The sequence below is a fragment of the Macaca thibetana genome, chromosome 1 (genome assembly GCF_024542745.1).
Source record: "Macaca thibetana thibetana isolate TM-01 chromosome 1, ASM2454274v1, whole genome shotgun sequence".
Lineage (NCBI taxonomy): Eukaryota > Metazoa > Chordata > Mammalia > Primates > Cercopithecidae > Macaca > Macaca thibetana.
Window position 1 is genome coordinate 147953086 of NC_065578.1, and position 17968 is coordinate 147971053.

General features: G+C 37.0%; 1 protein-coding gene across 3 annotated transcripts in view; it reads right to left on the minus strand.

Annotated features, from left to right (window-relative positions):
- KCNK2 (potassium two pore domain channel subfamily K member 2) overlaps window positions 1-17968 on the minus strand; it is a 237621-nt gene that overhangs the window by 22797 nt on the left and 196856 nt on the right. The gene's annotated exons all lie outside the window — the stretch shown is intronic.

Genomic DNA, 17968 nt, shown 5'->3' on the forward strand with positions numbered 1-17968 from the left:
GTGATAGTGAGTGAGTTACTGCAAGATCTGGTTGTTTAAAAGTGTGTAGCTCCTCCCCCACTCTCTCTTCCTCGTGCTCCAGCCATGCAAATCCTGCCTGCCTCTCCTTAGCCTTTCACCATAATTTTAAGTTTCCTGAGGCCTCCCCAGGCATGCATCTGTATAGCCTGCAGAACGGTGAACCAAATAAACTTTTCTTTATAAATGACTCAGTCTCAGGTATTTCTTTATAGCATTGCAAGAATGGACTAATACAGATGTCAAATGTGGATAAATAGAACATATTTGTAACAGTAAACCTGTTCAAAGAGGCAATGGTGTAGAAATATAAATGTAGAGTTGTTTTGGCCTCAATTAGCAGTACCATATTAGAGATGAATGCAAAGACCCACAAATGGACAATAGGATAAATTGATTAAGATAGAATATTTATTAAATATACAATTCTAGAGCTTTGACATTACCCAAGAACTTTTGAGACAACACTTTTTAGTTAGTTGCTTTTAATTTATAGAATCTACACTTTTTATCATAAATCCTTGGGTTGATTTGGCAAGGTGGGGTGATCTACAAGCAATTTCAAATTTACACGTCTAACAATTCCTCTGTGTATTTTAAGGAAATACTGTTTCATGAGATTCAGCTTTAGCTAATTACTATTCATTTAATAGTAATTAATTAGTACTTTAGTAGTAATTTTATAGTAAAATTGGGATAACTTTTTTTTTTTTTTTGAGACAGAGTTTTGCTCTTGTCACCCAGGCTGGAGTGCACTTGCATGATCTTGGCTCACTGCAACCTGTGCCTCCCGAGTTCAAACGATTCTCCTGCCTCAGCCTCCCAAGTAGCTGGGATTACAGGCATGTGCCATCATGCTGGGCTAATTTTTGTATTTTTTTAGTAGACACTGGGTTTCACCATGTTGGCCAGGCTAGTCTCAAACTCCTGACCTCAGGTGATCCACCCACCTCAGCCTCCCAAAGTGCTGGGATTACAGATGTGAGCCACTGCACCCAGCCCAGGAGAATTTTTTTATAAAGTTTAATCTGCTTATTTAAAATAAGAAGAGTGCTTTTAGTTGGCAATTTTTTCTTAGGCCTCCCTTCAAAAAACCATTATCCTCCCGCTGCACAAAAAGAACTGCAGGAAGCGCATGAGTATTCCCACTGGTAAAATGCAGAGTAACAAAAGCATTGTCTGTCTTGGATGTAAAACTATATAAAACATTTCCATTTGGATAGTGTGTAAACTGCATGATGTCTCAAAGTCAGGAATGCATTTATTCCAGTCAAGCATAAGTCCCCCTCACTTTTCCCTCTCGAACTGTGAAAAAACATACTGACTTGTTTTACATGTAGTCCTTAATGCAACACTAATATAAAATATCCACATTAGCATTCATGTGCCAAAAATAGCATCAGTACTCCAAAGATCTTTTAGTATGTAACCCTGTCAAAGGGAGAGAGAGGTAGAACTAATACTTTCCTGGAGCTGCTCATTCAGAATTCCTAAGTGGATGAAAGGGAATCTCAGACACGTCATCTCTAATAAAGAACATTCCTGGTAAGTTCCACTGGAAGAAGAAAACTTGTATTATTTGGAATTAGCAATCATTGTGAAGCCAGCATTTCTGAGCAAAAGTTTTTAAGTTAAAAATAGAAGCAGTAGATTATTTAGCATTATCCATCAAAGGTAACTATATTTTCTCATCGGAGAAGTTGGAAAAACATACCAATTCCTCATTTAGAGAACCATAGTGAATTAATTTCATGTTAAGAACACACTTTCTTTAAGCACCCTTTCACTTTATCCAATACTATTACTATGCTTATTGTTCTCTAGATAAAAGTAGCCCTTCCTGCCTGCATTTTTCTTTACTCATCCATAGATTTCACCTTTCAAATCAAATACATGCCCTTCAAATCAGCAAATTTGTCATTTTACATAGTTTAGAAAATTTAAAAATATTAAAAACCTTCTTGAAAATGCTACTAATACTTAAAATAGAATCAACTGTTAAAGGGGCTTTTCACATGTAGGAAGTAGGTACTCTTTAGCTAGAAGACCAGGGAATCCTACGGACCAATTATTTAAAAGTAAAACAACAAAAGAATTAAAAATGCAAAAAAACTTCCGGCCATAAAACCATCACATCAGGAATAAAAATGAAATATTCCTGACATTTTGCTGCAGCTATAGACTAAGTTTTGAACTAGCTTCTTGTTTGATACATCAAACTTTGTTCCACCTCTTACGGTAATTACTCAAGATTTTCTTTATTAAAACATTAATCATTTTAGCCTCTTGAAAATTTTAAGTAGCTTATTTGTCAAGCTATTTAAATATAAAATTAATCTTTCCTTGAATATTAATTGTCATTGATTTTATATCTGTAAACAATAATAGAATGAATATAAACCACCAAAATAAATATACTTTGGTTCTACTGAAAACATTTTTAAAAATGAACAAAATTAAAATCTTATCTCTAGTTTGACAGAGATGAAAATTTAGCTGTTCAACTTTTATCAGTGAGATATAGATATACTAATATTGGAAATAAGCATGAAAAACAAAATCTCTACATTATTAAAGATTTATCCTTTTTTTTTTCTGAATTCTATGGCTTCTAAGTTGAATCATTTTCTCTCTACACTCATTCATCCATTCAATTCAACAAGCATTTATTGAGTGCCTATTATATGCTAAGCACCATTTCACTTGATTTTGATAAAGCGAAACAGCAACAATTCCTTGTCTTCTGAGAAATACCTTCTAGGAAGAGAGACAGCCAGTAGACAATGGCACGTGATAAGTGAGTATGTTGTATAGAATGTTAGACGTCGGTGAATATGATGAAAATGCAGAGCAGGGAAGGGAGAACCAAGGGTGCTTGGGGAAAGGGAGTGTCAATCTTAAATAGAATGGCCAAAGTGGGCCCCATTGACGGTATTTGATGAAAAGACTTGACGATGTTGGGAGGTGAGCCAGGGAGGCGAGCCAGCCATACCAGGGAAAAGAGCACTGCTAACAGAGCGAACAGTCAGTGCAAAGGCAGCAGGACAAGAGTGTTTCTGGTGTGCTGGGGGAATTGCAAGGGGACTAGCGAGGCTGGAACAGAGTGAGCACCCGGAAAGAGAAGAGGAAGAGAAGAGGCTGGAGGAAAGGGGGCTGGATCATCTAAAACCTTTTATGCTGCTTTACAGACATTTGCTTTTACTCTGAGGAAAAAGGGAAGCCATCAAAAACTTCCAACCAGAGAAATAACATGATACGACTCATGTTTCAAAGGATTATTCTGAGGTCTTTGTTGAAAACAGACTTTACATAAAGCAAAGGTGAAAGCTAGGAGGTCCCTGCAATAATATAGTGTGAGCTCATGGTGGCACAGGAAAAAATGAAGAAACAAGTGACAAGTGATTGGATTCTGGATACATTTTCAGATCACTGTTGTAGGACGATTTGATAGATGAAACGCAAAACAGGAAAGAACAAGATAAGTCAGGGTAGTATCTTCTTTATGCAATTTTCCCCAGTTCACCCAGTTAAATTTAGTAATTCCCATTTTTGTGCACCATTGCATGTAAAGCATATTCTGTATATCTCTATTACAGTATCTACCCTGTACTGATTGTTAGTAGATGCTTATATACTCCCTTGTATCTATAAATTTTTCCTTGAGGGAAATGCCACTATATATATAGTGTGTATATATATATGGTGTGTGTGTGTGTGTATATATATATATATATGGTGTGTGTATATATATATAAAGTTTTATATACATAAAACTGTATTCCCAATACCTAGTAAAATGCCTGACATATCATGGATGATCATAACATGTCTATGAAAAAACAAGTCAATGAGTACTCATGGAATGAAATGATTAGTGCTATGTATCTCTTCATAATAGTCCTCGACTTGCAAATCAGAGACACTATTCAGCAAAATCATTATTTTTTCTGTACTCATACTATACTGACTTTTGTTGAACTTGAATAGTTTGCATACTGCACTTCATGAAGCTTCAAAATAGGAAAGCAATTCTTTTTTTTATTATTATTATACTTTAAGTTCTAGGGTACATGTGCATAACGTGCCCTGCCCTGCTTATATATGACCTTACTGCCTTGCCTGTTCATTCAGAATCATGTACTGAACATGAAACAGTAGTTATTAAACCAAAGTTATGTTTAAGTTAAATCCGTTTATCAGGTTCTCAAAGTGTGGTAGAAATGATACGAATGAGAGCTAAGATGAATTTATACATGTGTGTATGTGTTACACATGCACATACATATGTACATACATGGAATATATATATAATATATACTATACATTTATAGTATATATTTATGTATAGTATATATAGTGCATAATATATAGTACATATTTGTATATAGTATATCTATAGTGTACATGTATACTGTGTGTGTATATTTTATATATATATTATATATATATAAAAAACTAGATATCATAAAAAATGCCCTCACTAAAAGAAATAGTTTCTCAAGAATAGGCAACAGGGCTGGTCACAGTGGCTCACACCTGTAGTCCTAGCACTTTGGGAGGCCAAGGCAAGTGGATCGCTTAAGGTTAGGAATTTGAGACCAGCCCAGACAACATGGTGAAACTCCATCTCTACTAAAATACAAAAATTAGCTGGGCATGGTGGCAGGTGCCTGTAATCCCAGCTACTGTGCAGGCCGAGACAGGAGAATTGCTTGAACCCAGGAGGCGGAGGTTGCAGTGAGCCATGATCGTGCCACTGCACTCCAGCCTGAGCCACAGAGCGAGACTCCATCTCAAAACGAAACAAAATAAAACAAAAGAATAGGCAAAGGGAAATTGAAGGGGCCACTGACATATTACAAACTTTGACATTTGTGAGAAATTCTTTGAAAAAAATCATCATATTTATACTCACAGTCTCCAATTCTGAAAATGGATTTCTTTATATAGTAAGATTTCCCAATAAAATTTATTTTCTACCTAGCTTTAGGGCAATATTTCATACATAGCATTTTTCTCAGAAGATACTGAAGTGCTTGCTGATGTCGGGAGCTTATGAAAATAGCAAAACTAGAGTGGTTATGAACAAACAGCTGCAAGATGTGAGAAGCATTTTTGTTGTTTTTGTTTTGTTTTTAAACTTTTATTTTAGGATGGGGGATGCATGTGAAGATTTGTTACATAAGTAAACACGTGGCATGGGGGTTTGTTGTACAGAGTATTTCATCACCAAGGTATTAAGCCCAGTACCCAATAATTATCTTTCTGTTCCTCTTCCTTCTCCCACCTTCAAGTAGGCCCCAGTGTCTGTTGTTTCCTTCTTTGTGTTAAGTTCTTATCATTTAGCTCCCACTTATAAGTGAAAACATGCAGTGTTTGGATTTCTGTTCCTGCGTTAGTTTGCTAAGGATAATATCCTCCAGCTCCATCCATGTTCCCACAAAAGACATAATCTCATTTTTTTTATGACTGTGTAGTATTCTATGGTGTATATGTACCACATTTTCTTTATCCATTCTGTCGTCGATGGGAGTTACATTAATTCCATGTCTTTACTTTTGTGAATAGTGTTGCAATGAACATTCACATGCATGTGTTTTTATAATAGAATGATTTATATTCCTCTAGGCATATACCCCCAGTAATGGGATTGCTGGGTCAAATGGTAGTTCTGCTTTTAGCTCTTTGAGGAATTTCCACACTGCTTTCCACAATGATTAAACGAATTTACAATCCAACCAACAGTGTATAAGTGTTCCTTTTTCTCCACGACTTCACCAGCATCTGTTGTTTTTTGACTTTTCAATAATAGCCATTCTGATGGTATGAAATAGTATCTAATTGTGCTTCTGATTTGCATTTCTCTAATGATCAGTGTTATATAACTTTTTTTTCCATATGCTTCTGTTGCTGTTTAATTAAAGGTGAAAAACCAGACATCTTAGGAATCCAAAGTAACTTGATATGCTGAATGGGAGCTAGAATTTATCAGTGTAGTAAAACCTCCTTCATTATGAAAGTGACTACTTTGCTGAGCATATTTGTTTATTTATTTGCTTGTTTACTCACAGACATGGAAATCAAGTACCTGTCCATCATTCTTGGGAAAAACCTTACATGAGGAAACAATTCAAATGCATGTGCTTCAGACTAAGACAGCCAGTGTCACAGTCAATCATTTAAAACAGCAGTCCCCAATCTTTTTGGCACCGGGGGCCGGTTTCACGGAGGACAATTTTTCCACCGGCAGAGTTGGGGAAACGGCTTCAGGATGAAACACTTCCATCTCAGAACAGCAGGCATTAGATTCTCATATGGAGTGTGCAGCGTAGGTCTCTCACGTGGACAGTTCACAATAGGGTTCCCGCTCCTATGAGAATCTAATGCTGCCACTGATCTGACAGGAGGCAGAGCTCAGGCAGTAATGCTCACTCACCCACCATCCACCTCCTGCTGTGCGGCCTGGTTCCTAACAGACCGTGGACCAGTACTGGTCTTCAGCCCAGGGGTTGGGGACCCCTGATTTAAAAAGCTATCTCCATTTGGGGGTAGAGTGTATTTGCACATACATTATCATTGTGTCAACTGGTCTTCTGCTACTGTGACCTCTGTACCGCAGGGGAGGGGATATCCAATAGAACGAATTTGCCTGGAGTGGTAAGCAGAGCCCTATAAAGATTGAGAAGTGAAATGGCCAAGAGGCGATTCTTTAAGAAGATAGCCAAGAGATTCTAGAAGCAGCCCTGTCTGATCAACAAGCACGAAGTTTTTATTTTCTGCTCTGTAATTCCCTTAAATTATCTGTAGGACTTCTATAAAGTTATAATCAGTTTCAGTCTTATATGAACTGTGTTATAGGGAATGAAGTGAGGAATCAGTATTCATTATTACAGTGTCATGGCCCCAAGAGAGCTTCAGCAGCAGGAGAAGCAGTTATGATGTGCCCATGTGAACAAAGAAGAGGGAAAACTGCAGTGATAGTCTTAGAGGGACACATGACAAATCTAAAAGGTAGAGATTTGTGTAACATGCAAGTGCAACACACTGGTCTGTTGAGTCGAGATGCAATAATTATTCCATAGTCTGTATGTAATCAGAATAGGATTTTGAAAAGTTTTTGTTAACTAATGAATAAAGAAAATATAGCATAGATGTGTGGCCAAATATGATTTTGCCTAATGTAAAGGTTATAATCTAGTGAATAGATTTTATAGTACTTGTAAATATGATTTTCAAATATATTTCCTTAGAATATTACATTGAATCAAGTGAGACTGTGATTTTTAAGGTCAAAAACAGCTGAATGTCAATAATTTCACACAGTTCAACTTAATAAATTTCAGAAATAATATTATATAAGAGTATTCTACTCTTCCATGTCTGAATGCTTTGATATTATGCATTGATTTTATGAAAACACATTCAGTTCAATATTTCTTCTTATGGAAATTTACATACAAAACAGATTCAGCATCACTGGACTCAATCTTGTATGTGTATACAGAATCAGAATCAGGGATAACAGGAAGGCTGAGAGCAGAAACTGCCTTTTTATAGGACCTGGTCTCTGGAATTTACAGCACATAAAGAGTTAAAAGGCAGGTTGCTCTATTTTACTTGGACTCTTACCTTGATGCTTCAGTTTTACTAAAACTACTAGTGAATCTTAAGTAAGATAATGTAGATAATACACCTAAGCCTGTCAGAGATTTGGAAGCTAATGTAAAACTTACCAAATATAAACATGGCATATAAAGTCTAAATCTCCAAAATTATTATTTTAACTTTTTCCTTAAACAATAGTATTATTAAAATAATAATATTATCATTGTAATTCTGTCCTTGAATTAGAGAAACAATGATTATGGTGTGTTATCAAATTAATCAGGATAGCAAAGGTTATAATATAGAACGAATAATCCCTTCATCTTAGTGGCTTAAAGCAACAAAGGTTAATTTCTTGTTCTGGTTAAACATCCACAAATCATCAAAGGGCTCTGCTCAGTGTAGTTACTCAGGGACCCAGGCTGACATGGCATCCATGATCTCCTATGGTAATTGTGCTAGAGGGCAAGAGGATCTTGAGGCACTCACAGATGCAATTAAACCTTCTTCCTGGCCAGGCGAATCCCAGCACTTCTTTGGGAGGCCGAGGCAGATGAATCATGAGGTCAGGAGTTCGAGACCAGTCTGGCCAATATGGTGAAACCCTGTCTCTACTAAAAATACAAAAATTAGCCGGGCATGGTGGTGTGTGCCTGTAGTCCCAGCTACTCAGGAGGCTGAGGCAGAAGAATCACTTGAACCTGGGAGGTAGAGGTTGCAGTGAGCTAAGATTGCGTCACTGCACTCCAGCTCTGTCTCAAAAATAAATAAATAAATAAATAAATAAATAAATAAATAAATAAAATAAAATAAAATAAAATAAAAAATTTTCTCCCATACACTCACATGAATTCTGCCCACAAATCCTTGGCCAGATCTGTTTATATGGCACCAAACACAAAAAGGAAGAGGAAGTAGGGCCGGGTGCAGTGGCTCATGCCTGTAATCCCAGCACTTTGGGAGGCTGAGATGGGTGGATCACGAGGTCAGGAGATCGAGACCATCCTGGCTAACATGGTAAAACCCTGTCTCTACTAAAAATTCAAAATAATTAGCCGGGAGTGGTGGTGGGCACCTGTAGTCCCAGCTACTCAGAAGGCTAAGGTAGGAGAGTGGCGTGAACCCAGGAGGCAGAGCTTGCAGTGAGCTGAGATCATGGCACTGCACTCTAAGCTGGGTGACAAGGTAAGGCTCCGTCTCAAAAAAAAAAAAAAAAAAAAAAGGAAAGAAAAGAAGGAAAGAAAAGAAGAGGAAGTATAATCCTAATATGTATCTGGAAAGAGTCAAATGAAAGTATTTCATGATCAATACTGATGACTAGCACTTTTGCTGGAGAAAGAATAGACATTCTATCTTGTTTTGAAATAAGAGACTTTATGTGTGTGCACCTGCACACACGGGCACACATGTGCGTGTACACACATGCACGTGCATCCTTTATTAGAAGCCGTTCTTTTGGTTCAAATCAAGTTTGAGGCAGGAAGAGCTAAATTCTCTTACTACAATTAGGGTGTCATCCACTGAACGCTAAACAAATCATCATACTTTGTTGCAAAAGATGATTAAATAATCCCTGATTTGATTATTCAAAATGCCCCCCACTCTTGGTCCCAATCAATCACAAGCTAATATTCATTTAGAAAAAGCCATCTTAAAGAGGAGCTAAAACCAAGTTCATTTTGATCCATGTTTGAAAACACATTATCTTCTGTTCTCAGCAAACATAGTTTGATTTTTTGTAAAATGTGATTTTTTTAGCTCTGAATACAGGCAAGGGGAATACTTTGGTTTGCTGAAGAAAGTCCAAAAACAATTTTGAAAGCCAAGTTCATGGTGGCCACTTTTCCTAACACAATTTCTCAAAACAGATAACGGTCTCAAAATAGTCAAAAAAGAAAAATAATATTGTATATTGATGCACTAAATCCTCATAATGTGCTCTCTAGCTAAAGAAAATGAAATTACTTATAAGGAGCTTTGAGGCAGAAACTATTAACTTATTTTCCTATTATTTACAAAGGAATAGAAAAAAATTATTCTGAACTTCCATTACCAGATGACATTCTGTGAGATACATAATCAAAGAGAAAAAAAAAGTCACCATTTATACTGAGAATTCAACCTAAAATAAAAAAAAAAAAAAGGAAGAAAACAAAAGTAATCTTCCTGCACATTTTTATTTTTTAAGAAAACAATTGAGCTACTGCCTCTTGGTTTAATAAAAGGAAGAATCCAGACAGGTTCTACCTCAACTGAGACAGTAAGACACTAGAAAATTTGTGGGTCTAATTCAAGAAAAAAAAAAAAAATGAGGATCTGGGCAGATTTTAGGAACATTTAATGTAGAAACTAGTCTTTTAAAAGTCCATAGAATATTCAACATATTTGAAATTTCTATATTCATTTTTTTACTAGGCTATTTTGGACTCTGGTTTTGTGATTAAATTCTAGCAATATAGACACCTTCAATAGTTTTTGTTTGTTTGTTTATCGTTTTTGTGTTTACTTATTATTTCAACCACGTAAAATGTTTAGACCTATAAGCACTCATGATATTTTATGCTCTACATAGAACAATATATGATGATATTATATATATATAGTCTTAGAACTTTATAAAATTATTTGATTTGAGATAATTTGATATTAATTTATTCAGAAACCCATGTGGAAAGAAACAAACATTCAGTAAGCATTCAGCCACATCACATACACTCCTCACCACATCTTCACAGCAAACTCATAAAGGAGATACCATACCTTAATTTTATCAGAAAAGAAATACGGATTCAAAAGAGATTAGACATTTTGGTGATGTTTGCAGAGCTAGTAAATAGTTGAGATAGAATTAAATCTCAGTTTTGTTGGCCTCAAAACCCACTCACTTTTCAGAAATCATACAAATCACTTCTTTTCACTTGAAAGAATGTAAAAATTTTAGGTTTCAAGATTTCACTGATCTATACCATAAATAATTAGTAACCAAATTAAATACACAAAACTCTTCTCTGTAGTTACACAGTAACAGATGGGTAAGCCTTGGGCACATGTTCCTGATGAGTCAGTATTACCCACATAAGGCAAAAAGAGGAAAGAAGGAGGAGGGAAGAGACAGGAAGAGGAAAGGGAAGGAGGGAAGAGAAGAATGGGGAAGGACGGGAAGAAGTGAGATGAGAAGGCAGAGGCAGAAATAAACAATAACAACAACAGATAAGAAACATTGTGAGCAATTGGGAAGCAGCATAGCTACAACATTAAAAGGCTGGGCCATGGAGTCAAGCTATCTGAGTTCATTATTGATTCTTCCGCTTTACCAGCTGTACAACCTTTCCCAAGTCACTGTACCTCTGTGTGTTTCTGCTTCCTTATTAGCCATTATTATTTGACAGTTGTGCATTATACATGATTATCTCATTTAGTATTAAAAGGGAAATAACTTAAAATGTGTTCTAGAAGAGAAGTGTTTCCATTTCTGAACGTCCTCAAATCCTATTTCATTTTGAGTATACATTTTGACTTATTAAGGCCTCCCTGAAGTTAGAACCACAAAGGTTCATAGCATGCAACATAATACTGAGGCTATATAGAGACATAATTTGGGGTCTCAGTTCTGCAGAAATGACTGCTCATACAATTCACTTAGAAATCAGACATGTCTGGGTTTCTGGCAGTTAATGTTGCCTTCAAGCATAATTTAATTCTTGCCTTGTTTTATTCTCCTCTCCAATTGCCTATTTACTAAATAGACAATAACTTGCTGAACTCAGGCTGTGACTGGAGAGAGAAAGAACTTTCTCCTTTGCATGATTAGGCAGAGCCAACATTGACCAGCAGATGAACCTCAAAATCTGATTGCTCTCATCTTTTCCCCATCACATAGTGAAGGACACCCTTCTCCCCGTGGGAAAGAGAAGATGGGCCCTTTATGTATGCTTTAGTGTGAATAGCCCATCGTGACACTTCCTGCTTCTATTTTATATTGTTCTTATCCTTTAGCCAAAGAAGAGTTACATGTGTAAGACATAAACCTGAGAAGATTTATGGTCAATGAATACTATGCCCATAGTCCAATTTCAAATAGTCATTTATAGCTACTCGAATATCTCAGTAAGAGAGCAATAACAGTAAGAAACACTGCCAGAAAAATTGTACCAAACAGTATTGCCGCCCCCCTGCCCTACAATATCACAGAAATCAAAGCAATAATTACAAAGTCTGACATATAGTCTGAAGATCAAAGAAAAAAGGAAGGGAGTGATGGAGGGTGGGAAGAAGAAAAAGAAAAGAAAAAAGTAAAAGCAGGCTATGTTAACAAGTGTTCTCCAATAAGCTCCTTTTTCCAGCACTGGAGGAAGAAAAGTAAAAGCAAGCATTAGAAAGACCAGTAAGCAAACACACCACCTGTGCAATCCTCCCAATAAAGAGATGGACTTCAAACTACCACAGATGAAGAGTTACTCCCAGCACCCAATACAGCACTCATCACGTAGTAAGAACTTAATAGCACTTTTTGAATGAATTAATAATTTAGGAACTCGACATTAAATAATTCTAATTCCTAACTGGTCTCCATGCCATGGCTCAATTCCCCCAGCGCACCATTCACAAGGGTTTCTGTTAGTCATGTTCCAAGGGCTCCCATTTCCATAAAAACACTGTGACTGTTGCCCTTTGAAATTGTGTTTTATGTGGCCGGAACTATCTTAAGATATAGCTACTGTGTTGCACCCATGTCAGGGAACAAGATTTACATGGTTTTCTACAAGAGTTCCCCAATGGGGAATTCTAGTTACTTTTTTCATCTGTTTTATGCTATTATGTTAGCCTTTCCTTGGATTTTCTTCACCGTTTTCTTTAGCCAATATGATCCATCACTGTAACCATCTTCCTCTCTTCAAAACCTCGATGCCTTTGCCTTTCCAACAGACTCAACCACAAATCAATTTATTTAACTATATTGTTTGCTAAACAGTCCATAGTCTCCACATCCCACACCTTAAGTGAAGGTATTACTCCACGTTCTGTTTTTAACTCCACTATTGACTTACTTTACAAATCTTCATTAGGTGAATTCGTCTATACTCACAGCTCTCAGGTAGTGATGGCCTCAAACTATCTTCCCAGCTTTAATTTCTCCTACATTCCAGGCATGCAGATGCAATTTTCTAAAATTGAACTACCTGGATGTCTGTTACGTCTGCAATCATAACATGTCCAACATAAAACTATCTGATTGTTCCAATTTTTGCAAAATCTCTCATTTTCCAGCATTCTGTAATCCTACCCAAAGTTAGAATTATGGATGTCATTCTCCTTTTCTCTTTATTGTGCACAGTTAATGGGTCACCAAATTCTATTCCTTTTATCCCCCAAGTATTTTTGAAATCTGAACTTTCATCTCTATCCCACTGCTACCCTAGACCCTTCATTTGATAGTATCTGGATACCTGCAGTAACTCTCCCAGTTGATTTTCCTGAATCCAGCTTTGTTTGCAACTAAATCATCTTCCCCACTGTTGCCAACATTATTCATTCCACTTACTTAAAATCCTTCCATGGCTCCGTAAAGTTTTCTGAATAAAGTCTAAGCTATTCAAATGGCATTTTCAAATTGAAAGCACTTCTCCCATAAGAAATAATGATAAAATGTACTGCAAACTCTCTGGGGCCCAGGCTGCAACTGTTTCTTAATTGCTCATCTCTGGCCAAGATAAAGAGCCTCCAAGTACCAGCTCCTTTCCTGAAAGAGTCATTGCCAACCAGAGTGAAATTTAGAGGAGACCAAATGCTGCCACCAGGTAATTAGCAAAACAAAACAAAACAAAACTATGTTCTTTCACATTCTCAGGCCCCTTCACAAAATTGGGGTGAAATAAAAATTCAGGGACAGTCTTTCAAGGCTTCTTGGCACTAGCATTGTCCAGTCAAAGGGTGTAGTTTTCACACAATACAAGGCCAACTTACTAAAGTGAGAGCCTCTATTTGCATAAGCATCTCCAGAGACTAAGGAAATGATATTGGTAGAGAAGCATTGCCTGGCTATCAATTCACTGTGGCCAGCTGTGGTGCCACGTGGCCCGACAACACTAGCATGCTATGGTGTGGGCCACGGTGGTGTTTATCTCCTATGTGCACAGGAACACCCAAATACTGGCACATGGGCATCGATAGAAGAAGTATGTAGAAATCACAGGCCCTTTCAAGCTCAAGAAATGTGAACAGTAGGAACCTGAGGTATGCCTGTGTGTAGTAACGACGCCCTGCTCCATGCTTTCTTCCTAAGCAAGCACAGATTTTACCTTCTGAGTTTCGTGGTCACATCTTATTTCTATTATGCCTCCCTCAGGTAGCAGTATTATTGTATTATCCAGAATATCTAAATAAGCTTTATTTTATAAATGGAAACATTATTTCCTCAGAAGATGGTACATAGTTTCATGAAAAAGATAAGTTGACTTACCAATTCTTTCTGTTAAACATGTGCCTACCCTCCACTGGAGCTTAAAAAATAGACAAACGCTTTTACAGAAATGCATATGTTTCCGTGGAAAACTGGAAAATTACTGCGCTCATTATTGTTTTCCTTGATGCAGATCAACTATAATTATATGTGGCACTTTTGAATATATAGTATGTTTCAACAAATCATTTCCTCTTCAAATATTTCAGATGGATTAGCTAGACCACGTTTTATTTCAGCATGTTGATGGAAAACAAAACATAATTTCATTAAAACTATTCTTCACTGGAAACATAATTTATTTTATTTTTCATTTTATTTTTATTTTTTTGAAGATGGAGTCTTGCTCTGTCACCCAGGCTGGAGTGCAGTGGCATGATCTCGGCTCACTGGAACCTCCGCCTTCCCGGGTCCAAGTGATTCTCCTGCCTCAGCCGGAGTAGCTGGGATTACAGGCACCCACCCCCATGCCCAGCTAATTTTTGTATTTTTAGTAGAGACAGGGTTTCACCATATTGGCCAGGCTGGTCTCAAACTCCTGACCTCTGGTGATCCGCCTGCCTCAGCCTCCCAAAGTGCTGGGATTACAGGTGTTAGCCACAGCGCCTGGCTGGAAACAATATGTTTTAACATAAAAAACAGAAATGGAATAAGGGCACATATGACTAGATCTATATTTTCATACTTAAACCAATATGGTTTAAGCAGATTTGTTTTTGAAAAAATAATATAAGACTGGGGTTATTAGCCAAAATCTTTTCATTCAGGGAAAGCATGTGTACAAGTATTATCACTTGGAAAATTTGAAGCTATATTTAATTTTGTATTTTTTATACTTTGTACTAGTTAAATTTTTTAGTGAGGAAGATTCCCAGTTACTAAAAATGTTTAGTGTTTTTATTCATCAAAACTGAAAACTAGAAATAACCTTGTTGTTTCTTAACACTTTGGGAGTTTTTAAAACTAACGGTGCCCGGAATGACTTGGGCGTGGAAAGTAAGGAATACCTATTGAGCAGTCACCTGGCATTGGTTCATCTACACAGAGATGACAACTAGATTATATTTAGTTGGCTTTTATTGATTTATGCCTTTAGTGAGTTACTGCAAAACTAAAATTATATAATAATCATTTTCCATTGCTTTAGAAATTTTAACAGTATTCTGTTCATAAAAACTTTGGCCATGATGATATTTTGAAAATTATAAGGGGCCTTTCCCTGTCTTTCTTCATATTCTCTGTTGAATTCGTGACCCCATTTTGCAGTTCCCTAAATTACATTATAAATCAGAAAATATACATATCTACTCCAATTGAAAGCTCCATTTCAACAGGCTCCCCTGTTCAGAGCAGCTGCATGTTTGGATGGTTCACTTAAAGCTTTGGTTGTAGCCTTGACTCAGGTGAGCTTTCGGCAGATGCAATCACCAGACAACACATGCTACCCAGAATATTAGGTAGACGCCAAAACATATGTGGTAAGAAAAAACGAAAAACAAAACAAAACAAAAAAGCCCTGCAATGTTTAGCATGAAAACACAGTGCTACATCTCATACTTTCAGTTGAGAGTCACGAAGATCACTCATAAGCAGGCACACAACGCTGTTTTTTGTTTGTTTGTTTGTTTGTTTGAGACAGAGTCTGGCTCTGTTACCCAGGCTGGAGTGCAGTAGCACCATCTCCGCTTACTGAAACCTTCGCCTCCCAGGTTCAAAGGATTCCCCTGCCTCACCCTTCTGAGTAGCTGGGACTACAGGCACCCACCCCCATGCCCAGCTAATTTTTGTATTTTTAGTAGAGATGAAGTTTCACCATGTTGGTCAGACTGATCTTAAACTACTGGACTCAGGTGATCCGCCTGCCTCAGCCTCCCAAAGTGCTGGGATTACAAGCTTAAGCAACCACACCCAGTCTTGATTTTCATTTTGAATAAATCAGTTATGTAGAAATTTGTATTTATTTGAAAAGATGGTGTTATGGCCTGATTTGTGTCTCCCCAAAAGTCAGATGTTGAAGCCCTAAGCTCCAGTGTGACTGCATTTGAAGACAGGGTTTTAAAGAAGGTAATTAAGGTTAGATGACGTCATGAAAGTGGGGCCCTAATCCAATAGGACTGGAGTCCTTTTAAGAAGTGAAAAATATACCAGAGTGTACATGCTCACATGATCTCTCACTCTCTCTCATGCATGTACATGGAGAAAAGGCCATATGAGGACACAGTGGAAAGGCACCACCTGCAAGCCTAGGAGAGAGGCCTCACCAGAAACCAACCCTGCTAGCACCTTCTTGGACTTCTAGATTCCAGAATTGTGAGGAAAAAAAAAGTCTGTTGTTATACCACCCAGTCTGTCATATTTTGTTTTAACAGCTAGAGCAGACTCATTACTCTGGAAAAGTGTGCTAATTCTTTGACCCAGCTAGTCCTATCACAAAAAGCACTGTTTTTTAATAATACAAGTTTTAAACATTTAAGCAGATATTCTATACCAATGTCATCAATTAATAAAGATACAAAATTTCCCTCTGTACTATCTGTGCCTTAGCGGCTTTCAAACTTTTATATTGTGGACCACAAAAACATTAAGATATAAGTGTGTATTTATGTGTGTATGTATGTAATACATGGCTTATTTATAATATTATATGTGTGTATTTGTGTATTGCAAAACAATACTTTTCCTAACTACCTGACTGTATGAAATAGGTTCTGCTCAAGTCTATTTTATTTAAGAAATACATGCTTGTGTGCATGTGTTTTCAAATCCATTTGAAAGCCAAATTATTGCTTGATGTTTGAGTAGTTCTCTTTTTAGCTATGTTATCCAAAACATTCCCTAACTACAATTTCCACTTTTTGCCTTAGCATCTCAAGATATACATGAAGTACATATGAAGAATAACCATCCATCATATTTCTCTCTCTCTCCCATCCCCTACCACCCCCACAAACACCACACTCACACATGCGCACCACATACAATGAGCCTAAGGTTGAGGCAAATCCATTGAATAGGTCCTGTTCAAAGCAAGGCTTTTCATACAATTTAAATTATAGTGTCAAGCATATTGTCTTACTGACTTGTTTATAATAAAAATATTTCGATTGATGATGCAACTAAGATATAGACTAATGCATACTGAATAAGTAAATTCCCAGTTAGGAAATATGGTATCCTCGAAGTAAAGTATGGATAATTTACATTCTTGCTAGTTCACATAGGCACCTTGTGTATGAATAAAAAATTATATGACTTGGCCTGGCATGGTGGTTCATGCCTGCAGTCCTGGCACTTTGGGAGGCAGAGGCAGGCAGATCACTTGAAGGTCAGGAGTTCTAGACCGGCCTGGCCAACATGATGAAACCCTGTCTTTACTAAAAATACAAAAAAAAAAAAAAAATAGCTAGGCATGGTAGTGCGAGCCTGTAGTCCCAGACACTTAGGAGGCTGAGGTGGGAGAATCACTTGAACCTGGGAGGCAGAGGTTGCAGTGAGCTTAGATCATATCACTGCACTCCAGCCTGGACAACAAAGAGAGACTTCATCTCAAAAACAAAACAAAACAAAACAAAACAATTACATCATAATTTTCAAAGAAAACATTTGTAAAGGGAAGTTAATTTCATCAGTTTCTATCTTATTCTATTTCTTTTGGGTGTATGCTTAAAGAATTCACGCTTGTAGCCATCAAAGAGTCTGACACTGATATCTGTGGCCTAGGAATGGATAGTTAAAGGAAGGCAATAGGTACTATAGGGACAGGTTTTACAGATTTGTTGTTCTTTGAAACAATTAGCAAAGTTGACTAAGACTCAGAAGCAAGAAATACACATTTCATAATTAAACATTACCCCGTCACATTCAAACTAATAGTGATCCTGGATA